A 10,871-nucleotide genomic window follows, 5' to 3' on the forward strand; every position below is an offset into this window, starting at 1 on the left:
GAGAGCTGAATCTGTATTTTTGGATGGCTAGAAGGTACGCCAATAAACTCTTTTTATGGAAGACACGCGTCCGAGACACCACACACGCTGCAGCCGTAGCGGCGGACCCTATATATATATATATATATATATATATATATATATATATATATATATATAATGTGATATGTTCATTTAAATACATGGATTTCATTAGGCTTTATTATAGACTGTCATGAGTTCTGAAGAAAAATGAACATTTTAAATTAATTAACCTTAAATTATATATTTAAAAAAAAAGAAAAAAAAACAAAACGGTGAGACATTTCCAAAGAGCCCGCCTCCTCTGGATCCTGATTGGTGCTGTGGGTTGTTTCTCACAGAAGTCGGGGGAGGAGCTTTACTGCCTACGACAGCGGAAAAACAGCAGAGACAAAGAAGAAAGTGCCTGGACACCTCGTTTTGAGAAAAAGAATGAACCTTGAAACACGAGCCCAGGGCTGAAGTGCTGCTCCTGCTGCTTTTAACCTGCTCTCCTGCTTCACTGTCTGTGAGTGTGACTCTGCATCTGTGAAAAATCAAACATCTATTGATACCAAACAGTTGAGCTAACGTGTGCTAGACTCTAAACTCCTCACACCAGTGTAGATACATCCATGTGAAATGACTCAGGGTTAGATCAGTAGACAGCAGGGCTCTCAAACCTTTTCTCTTGTTCACAGTGGTAAATAAGTGTAGTCTGTATAGAACAGTGACTCTGACAGTCAGGTGGGACATATAGTACGTAGGCAGTAGGTTTAGGTTTAACTCCCCCTGAGCTACAACTATTGACACATTTTGTGTTTTCCTCCAAGAGAAAGAGATACACTTTTTATTTCTTTCAAAAAGCCTTGTGTTTCAGATATTTTCGGCCCTGTTTGTTTGAATGTTCATGGAGGATGAATGGAGGAGAGTGGACCCTCTGTGTTTGTTATGTAAAGAATCTCTGATCACACCTCCTCCCCCACGTCTCAGGCCAAACTCTAAAGCCGTGTTTGGACTGTGTCCTGTCCTCAAACATCACCCAAACACAACAAACCATTTAAAGCTAAATAATATATCGAGTATAAAGCCTTGTTTCCGTCGCCTCACGTTGGAGTGATCAGACCCTGGAGGAGACTGGCTCCCAGAGACACCGATACAGTACAGCTTCAGACGTGCTTAAAAACACTCAACAGGTGATTGGACGACACAGACTCAGGCGAAAACAAGACGACAAAAATGCAGAAAACATAAAATAGTAATTTCTCACCAAAACTTGACTTGATCTTGTTTTAAAGTGTCCTGTTTCAGTAATTAGACTTGTATGTTGAGCTGATGTGCTTCACATAACAAAGGCAGCACTCACCCAGAATTCAAGATCATAAAAGAAATTCAAATAGGAACTATTGACACGTAATATCAACACTGACCTTTTTGAGCATTAAATGTTTGTCCCTATTTAAAAACTTGCACTAATTATAAGGAGTTATTACAGTGAGCAAATTGGACAAACCCCCACTGAGCATTATATTATTATTGTTATTATTATTATATATATATATTATATTGGTGTTACAATATTTACTTTTGAAGAAAGCAGTGGCAGAGTGTGAATTTCACACCTAGGCCTTCAGTAGTGCTCCATCTGAAACAGTCCACTCCTTAAGAACAATTTTACGGTTATAAAAGCATCTGATTATACAGAAGTAGAGTATAAAGAGCTGTGCGTGGAAAAGAAGTGAGGAGCGCTGGGGTGCGCGGAGATCACGTGCGACGACTAGTTTTGCGAGGATTCACGTGATTCAGAGGGACGTAGTCAAGGCGGGGGTGTTACGGCCCCAGGCCTGATGGCGATGCAGAGCCGGAGACAGGCCACGAGCCATAACAGGGGGCCATAGCTATGAAGTGCTGTGGGAAACACTGATATCTCCAGTACTGCCCTATAGAGACCTGCAACATGAGGGACCAGGATGGGCCCAGAAGTGCGCTTGAGTAGACTGTCGGGTGACCGCAGGCGAAAGGACTGACGTCACACAAGGCTCTGCGCAGCCGTCGCCCGATCGTATTTTGCGGACACTCTTCTCCACGGGCTCAGGGTTCTCTCTCTCTCTAGTCCAAAATTAGTCCTGGTGTAGTCCTGGTGTAATCAAGTCTGATTGGTTGAAGCAACAGTTTCACAGACATTCATTTTGTGTTTGAGTTCCTGATTGTGAAGGCCTCAGGCAGACTTCTTTGACTTTGACTCTGCCTGGCAACAAATGATGGCTGAAATGTGATTGGTCAAATGCTTTAATATGAAAATACATGTCTGGAAGCAGCACAAGCACTGGAAGAAAGTAATTTTTATTGACATTTGCACTGATTTAATCTCTCTGCTTTTCTGTGTTTCCATGTAGGGGTCGACCGGCAGAATGGGCTTCACCTGTGACCAGTGTGGGAAGGAATTCACACAGTCTGACGCCCTTGAAGAACATATGAAAATCCACAGTGTACAAAGCCCATACAGCGGTGATGTCTGTGAGAAGGCGTATTTTTCACAAGAGGCCCTAATGTTTCACAGAAAAGTCCACGCTGAAGAAAAACCCTTCAGCTGTGACGTCTGTAAGAAAACTTTTTCTACATCAGGTGCCCTAGAATCACATAGGAATATCCACACTGGAGAAACCACGTACGCCTGTAATTTCTGCGAGAAGGCTTTTTTTTCATCAGACACCTGCTTAAAACACATGAAGGTCCACACCGGGAAGAGATCGTTCCGCTGCGACGTCTGCGAAAAGGCATTTTATACGTCAAATAACCTCGCAGTACATATGAGAGTCCACACCGGGGAAAGACCGTTCAGCTGCGACGTCTGCGAGAAGAAGTTTTCTACGACAGGTGACCTAGTGAGACATATGAGACTCCACACCGGAGAGCGACCGTACAAATGTGACGTCTGCGAGAAGACTTTTACGGCGTCGAGCTACTTAGTAGCGCACAAAAGAACCCACACTGGAGAAAGACCGTACAGCTGCGACCTCTGCGAGAAGGCGTTTTTTACATCAACTGTCCTAGCAGTACACATGAAAACCCACACTGGGGAAAGACCGTTCAGTTGCGATATCTGTGGGAAGGCATTTGTTACGTCAAGCAACCTTGTATCTCACAGGAAAGTCCACACTGGAGAAAGACCGTTCAGCTGCGACGTCTGCGAGAAGACATTTACGGAATCGAGCCACCTCGCAGCACATATGAGATTCCACACCGGGGAAAAACCGTACATCTGCGAGGTCTGTGACAAGGCGTTTTATATGTCGGGCAGTCTGGTACGACATATGAGAGTCCACACCGGAGAGAGAGACCGTACAAATGTGACGTCTGCGAGAAGGCGTTTTGTACGTCGACTGATCTATTGTCGCATGGGAGAGTCCACACCGGGGAAAGGCCGTACAAATGCGACGTCTGTGAGAAAGCGTTTCATATGTCGGGTAACCTCGTGAGACACATGAGGGCCCACACCGGAGAAAGACCGTTCAACTGCGATCTCTGTGGAAAGGCGTTTTTTACGTCAAGCGCCTTAGTCTCACATACAAAAATCCACACCGGAGAAAGACTGTACAAATGCGACGTCTGCGAGAAGGAGTTTTTTACATCCAGCAACCTCATATCTCATCGGAGAGTCCACACTGGCGAAAAACCGTTCAGCTGCGAGGTCTGTGGGAAGGCGTTTTCTCGATCAAGCTCCTTAGTAAAACACACAAGACTCCACACTGGTGAAAGACCGTACAGCTGTGAACTTTGCGCGAAAACGTTTACTCATTCGCATAACCTCACGTCGCATCTGAGAGTCCACACTGGAGAGAGACCGTACAAATGCGACCAGTGTGGGAAGAGTTTTTGTCGACCATCGCATCTCAAAGACCACACCAAGATCCACACCGGAGAAAAACCGTTCAGCTGTGACGTCTGCGAGAAGACGTTTTTTACGTCAAGCGCCCTAGTGTCACATATGAAAATCCACACCGGAGAAAGACCGTACAGTTGTGACCAGTGCGATAAGGGTTTTAAACACTCATACAGTCTGGTCAGACACATGAGGGTCCACAGTGGAGAGACGTCAGAGCAAAGTGTAGATCAGCAGATTCAAAACGCTCTATAACTTGGACGCTCTGTAAATCTCCAACCAGATTCAGCTAAATGTTGTGTTCTCGTTGCATCTTCGTCAGCTGCTCTGTTCTCCACGCGAACATTTGGAACACAATCCCCTTCAAATCCCAACTTTGGACTCATTTAGTGTGATTTTGATGGACAGAGCAAGCGATTCTAAGTGTGCTCCTCTTAGTCGTGGCAAAACACGCAGGAGGTGTTGTGAAAATGTATTTTAATAAGTGTCTTTTGGTAAGAAATGATTCGGCGCGCGTCTTCACACGCTCTCCTCAGGGACGGCGTTCTTAGGGACGGGCCTGCTCCGTCACATCAAAATCACGCTAAACCAGTTCAGTCACTTACCCTCGCGCCGCCGCCTTCGCCCTCCTCCCGCGGTGCGTTCTGGTAAACCTGGAAACATCCGCGCCAGTAGCTTAAATCTTTCTGTCGTGTGGGTTCCGGGGATCATGTTCATTTGCGTAGTCAATTAAACTGATTATCTGTCTCTCTGAAATGATAAACGAGACCTGTTCATTCTGTACATAAGGTGTTGCATGGATATAACCGCAGATATATGAAACATTAGCCATTTAGTTGTGGAAACGGTGCAAATCATATTTATTGAGCGATTATGTAATGTGGGAGGGGCAAACATGGGTATATAGGTGCACTCTGCAGCTCTGCCATCAGTTATGATCGGGTTACAGTGGAGGTAACGTGCACGGAGAGAACCAGAGCGAGAGAGTAAACGCACGACTTAAAGGGGAAGTCTAACAAAAACTAATTTTTGTTCGTTTGCCTCAAACTTGAACTTTTTTTCCAATGAACCACTGTAAATATTTTTCCACTCACGTTTGGCACCTTCTTTTTTGTTTTTTGGACTGTTGCAGAGCACAATAAAGCAAACAAAATGCATTTCCTGACTAAGCCTGAGTTTTCTGGAAGAACCCCACCACACTTGACATTTGTTGGGAGCCTCCTGTAAGTTTTTTCGAGTGGCCAGAGCCATCACCGTCTAAACGAAAGGGACTTCTGATAAAATATTTAGTTGTATTTACCCGCAAGTGCAGGCATTAAGACTAAGTGGTCAAATATTAGTCCCACAGAAGTGCACATTTACACTCTTTAGTAAAGGTAAAGGTAGGTGCTGTTTTATTTCACGCTGTAGACGGGCTAAAAGTTGGCATTTTTGTGAAAAACATAATTTTTTGCTCAAATTCGTTTGGTTTAGAAATGAAAATTTGAAGTCAAATTATTTTCACCTTGGTTTCGAGAGGGAAGGTCAAACAATTTAATCATTTAATTTAAATGGAAGTCAGTGAATACATTTCTGAAATACGCCCAGTGTTTACAAAATTTCTCATGTCACCAAAATTGGTTGAATTGGGATGAAACTCACGTGTCTAAAAACCTGCACAAACACAGTTCAATATGAATATTCATTGCAAACACAACCACAGCTAATGTCACTAATGTACCTTCAGGTGCACGTTTCCCTTTGCAAGGTACAAAATACTATATATATATTAAACAATATCTTTATATTGTGATGCCTGTAGGTTCTGTTTCGTCCTGTGTTTTCAAGTGTGCAGTTTTTAGGTGGAAAGACTCAAGTTATAGTTACAGTTTGTGTTTAGAATAGATCATTTGTGTTAAAGACTGAAAAAGTTTTATATATGTATCAAAATGTGATATGTTCATTTAAATAAATGGATTTCATTAGTGTTTATTATAGACTGTCATGAGTTCTGAAGAAAAATGAACATTTTAAATGAATTAACCTTAAATTGTATATTTAAAAAAAAAAAAGAAAGAAAAAAAGGGTGAGACATTTCCAAAGAGCCCGCCTCCTCTGGATCCTGATTGGTGCTGTGGGTTGTTTCTCACAGAAGTCGGGGGAGGAGCTTTACTGCCTACGGAAGCGGAAAAACAGCAGGGACAAAAGAAGGAAGTGCCTGGAAAAGAATGAAGAATGAACCTTGAAACACGAGTCCAGGACTGAAGTGCTGCTCCTGCTGCTTTTAACCTGCTCTCCTGCTTCACTGTCTGTGAGTGTGACTCTGCATCTGTGAAAACTCAAACATCTATTGATACCAAACAGTTGAGCTGATGTGTTCTAGACTCTAAACTCCTCACACCAGTGTAGATACATCCATGTGAAATGACTCAGGGTTAGATCAGTAGACAGCAGGGCTCTCAAACCTTTTCTCTTGTTCACAGTGGTAAATAAGTGTAGTCTGTATAGAACAGTGACTCTGACAGTCAGGTGGGACATATAGTAGTACGTAGGCAGTAGGTTTAAGTTTAACTCCCCCTGAGCTACAACTATTGACACATTTGTGTTTTCCTCCAAGAGAAAGAGATAAACTTTTTTATTTCTTTCAAAAAGCCTTGTGTTTTAGATATTTTCAGCCCTGCTAATTTGAATGTTCATGGAGGATGAATGGAGGAGAGTGGAGCGTCTTTATTTGTTATGTAAAGAATCTCTGATCACACCACCTCCCCCACGTCTAAAGCCGTGTTTGGACTGTCTCCTGTCCTCAGACATCACCCAAACACAACAAACCATTTATTGCTAAATAATATATTGACTATAAAGCCTTGTTTCCATTGGCAACAAACACATAAGCTACACAAACATAAATTCACTCAGTTCCTCTTAAACACCTTACACAATCAAACAGTAATAAGAAACTAAGACACATAATACAACATCATAACAGGCACAAACTTACTGTGGTCATAAACGAACACTTCAAAACAACGACAATCTACAAGATCTAAAAGTAAACTCTAGTTGCAGGAACCACATTTCCTCCAGTCACTACTTAGGCAATTTAAAAGGCAGGAGCGCCCTCTAGTGGACCTTCCACAGATTACAACAAAACCAGACAATTTATTTAACAAGAACATGGAAATCAAAAGGCCTTTTGTACAGCGTGAAGATCACCTGTGATCGCACAGTCATTGCCTGATCGGACTTTGCAGACACCCTGCTCCACAGGCTTGGGGTTCTCTCTCTCAATAGTCCAAAATTAGTCCTGGGTTAGTCCTGCTTCAGTCCTGGTTTAGACCTGACTTAGACCTGGTTTAGATCTGGTTTAGACCTGGGTCAGTGCTGGTTCAGTCCTTGTTCAGTCCTGCTTTAGTCCTGGTTCCGCTACAGATGCAGTTTGTTGCTTTGTCTGGTTCTCTCTCTTGACTCCAGTCACGGGTCTGAATCCGGTGACATTGTCGTTAGCTGCTAAAGTCCCTGGTGACACCAATTTAAAATCTAATTGGTTGAAGCAACAGTTTCATAGACATTAATTTTGCATTGCAGAACAGATTGTGAAGGCCTCAGGCAGACTTCTTTGACTTTGACTCTGCCTGGCAACAAGTGACGGCTGAAATGTGATTGGTCAAATGCTTTAATATGAAAATACATGACTGGAAGAAAGTAATATTTATTGACATTTGCACTGATTTAATCTCTCTGCTTTTCTGTGTTTCCATGCAGAGCTCGACCAGCAGAATGGGCTTCACCTGTGACCAGTGTGGGAAGGAGTTCACACAGTCTGACACCCTCGAAGAACATATGAAAATCCACACTGTCCAAAGACCATTCCGCTGCGATGTCTGCGAGATGGCGTTTCCTAGATCAAGCTCCCTCGTAATACATAAGAGAATCCACACAGGAGAAAGACCGTACAGCTGCGACGTCTGCGAGGAGAGGTTTAAGATCTCAAGCCACCTCGTGTCACACATGAGAACCCACACTGGAGAAAAACCGTACAGCTGCGACATCTGTGGAAAAAAGTTTAGCAGGTCAAATGGCCTTGCAGCGCATCTGAGAATCCACACTGGAGAAAAACCGTACGGCTGCGACCTCTGCGAGAAGACGTTTAGGATGTCAAGCAACCTAGTGTTACACATGAGAATCCACACCGGAGAAAGACCGTACGCATGTGACCAGTGTGGGAAGACGTTTAGACACTCTAGTAAACTAAGCGCGCACATCAGAATCCACAGTGGGAAGAAACCGTTCGCCTGTGAAGTCTGTGAGAAGGCTTTTTATACGTCACGCGCCCTTGGAAATCACGAGAGAATCCACACCGGAGACAGACCTTACAGCTGTGATCTCTGTGAGAAGGCGTATTTTTCACAAGAGGCCCTAGTGTTTCACAGAAAAGTCCACGCTGCAGAAAAACCCTTCAGCTGTGATGTCTGCAAGAGAACTTTTTCTACATCGGGTGCCCTAGTGTCACATCGGAATATCCACACTGGAGAAAGACCGTACGCCTGTAATTTCTGCGAGAAGGCTTTTTTTTCATCAGACTCCCGCTTAAAACACATGAAGGTCCACACCGGGAAGAGATCGTTCCGCTGCGACGTCTGCGAAAAGGCATTTTATACGTCAAATAACCTCGCAGTACATATGAGAGTCCACACCGGGGAAAGACCGTTCAGCTGCGACGTCTGTGAGAAGAAGTTTTCTAAGACAGGTGACCTAGTGAGACATATGAGACTCCACACCGGAGAGCGACCGTACAAATGTGACGTCTGCGAGAAGACGTTTACGGCGTCAAGCTACTTAGTAACGCACAAAAGAACCCACACTGGAGAAAGACCGTACAGCTGCGACCTCTGCGAGAAGGCGTTTTTTACATCAACTGTCCTAGCAGTACACATGAGAACCCACACTGGAGAAAGACCGTTCAGCTGCGATCTCTGTGAGAAGGCGTTTTTTACGTCAAGCAACCTTGTATCTCACAGGAAAGTCCACACTGGAGAAAGACCGTACAGCTGCGACGTCTGTGAGAAGACATTTACGGCATCGAGTCAACTGGTAAAACATAGGAGAGTCCACACTGGAGAAAGAGCCTTCAGCTGCAACGTCTGTAAGAAGGCTTTTTTTACGTCAAGTGACCTAGTAACACATGGAAAGATCCACACTGGAGAAAGACCGTTCAGCTGCGACGTCTGTCAGAAGAAGTTTTTTACAACAGGTGACCTTGTAAGACATATGAAACTCCACACTGGAGAGCGACCGTACAAATGTGACGTCTGCGAGAAGACGTTTACAGCATCGAGCTCCCTAGTAAAGCATAAAAGAACCCACACTGGAGAAAGACCGTACAGCTGCGACCTCTGCGAGAAGGCGTTTTTTACGTCAAGCAACCTAATATCTCATAAGAAAGTCCACACTGGAGAAAAAACGTTCAGTTGCGATGTCTGTGGGAAGGCATTTTTTACGTCAAGTGATCTAGCAACACATAAAAGAACCCACACTGGAGAAAGACCGTTCAGCTGCGACGTCTGCGAGAAGAAGTTTTCTACGACAGGTGACCTAGTGAGACATATGAGACTCCACACCGGAGAGCGACCGTACAAATGTGACGTCTGCGAGAAGACGTTTACAGCATCGTGCTACCTCGTAACGCACAAAAGAACCCACACTGAAGAAAGACCGTACAGCTGTGACCAGTGCGATAAGGATTTTAAACACTCTTCTAGTCTGGTCAGACACATGAGGGTCCACAGTAGAGAGACGTCAGAGCAAACTGTAGATCAGCAGATTCAAAACTCTCCATAACTTGGGCCCTCCAACAATCTCCAACTAGATTCAGCTAAATGTTGTGTTCTCGTTGCTTCTTCGTCAGCTGCTCTGTTCTCCACACGAACATTTGGAACACAATCCCCCTCAAATCCCAACTTTGGACTCCGTAGACATTTCAAAATCCCACTTAAAAACTCTTACAGTTTGAAATGTGAACTTTAGCTATAACTATTTTCATCACGTTTTGTGTTTGCTGTAATCATTTTCTTTGGTATGTTTTTTTTTTTATGGCAAAAAATGTTTATATTTAATCTGAATAAAAAATATCAAAAACACGTACTGATTCCCATGAACAAACTGCCATTCATGTAAAGGTGTAACAAATTAAACAAGTCACATGTTTCTTTTTCGAAACAGTTTAACAAAATAAAATACATTTTTATATTTCTCTCATTTTCTGTGTCTCAGATCCTTGGTTTTTGATTTTGCTAAATAAATCTGGATAACAACTGGACTGTGGCAGTAAAATATAAAGAGACCGAAATTAAAATCTTGGTAAAATATTCATTCTGATTCTGTTATGTGCAGAAATAACAGCTGTAGATCTTTCCATCCCAAGTCTAAGGCTACGTTTGTACGATAACGGCCTGAACCAAAGACACAAAAGTGGTGTCGCATCTTCACTTTTTATTTCACGTTTAGACGAGCGTTTTCAGGAGGAAATCCGCGTGCATACGGTGACACAAAAGTGTGTGGAATTGGATTGGGTTTACACGGCGTCAGACTCGCCTGCGACGACCTGGTGCATCCAGAATTTGACAGAGGTGATTGCAGATCCTTCTCTGTTCACTGACAGTATCTCTGCAGATTCTCCACATTTGTTGGGAGCCTCCTGTAAGTTTATTCAAGCGACCAGAGCCGTCGCCATCTAAACGAAAGGGACTTCTGATCAAATATTTTGTCATATTTACCTGCAAGTGCAGGCATCAGACTAACTGGTCAAATATTAGTCCCACAGAAGTGCACATTTACACTCTTTGGTAAAGGCAAAGGTAGGTGCTGTTTTATTTCCCAGTGTAGACGGGCTAGAAGTTGGCATTTTTGTGAAAACCATAATTTTTTCTCAAATTAATTTGTTTTACTGCAAAGAAATGAAAATTTGAAGTAAAATTATTTTCACATTGATTTTGAGAGGGAAGGTCAAATA

The 10,871-nt window shown here is 43.3% G+C and overlaps 1 pseudogene; it reads left to right on the plus strand.

Moving 5' to 3' along the window:
• Window positions 1-390: 390 nt before the first annotated feature.
• LOC129408754 (zinc finger protein 721-like) lies at window positions 391-10,117 on the plus strand (annotated as a pseudogene).
• Window positions 10,118-10,871: the final 754 nt, after the last annotated feature.

Source organism: Boleophthalmus pectinirostris, unplaced genomic scaffold (assembly GCF_026225935.1).
Source record: "Boleophthalmus pectinirostris isolate CB_2022bp ecotype Guang Dong unplaced genomic scaffold, ASM2622593v1 HiC_scaffold_17, whole genome shotgun sequence".
NCBI lineage: Eukaryota > Metazoa > Chordata > Actinopteri > Gobiiformes > Gobiidae > Boleophthalmus > Boleophthalmus pectinirostris.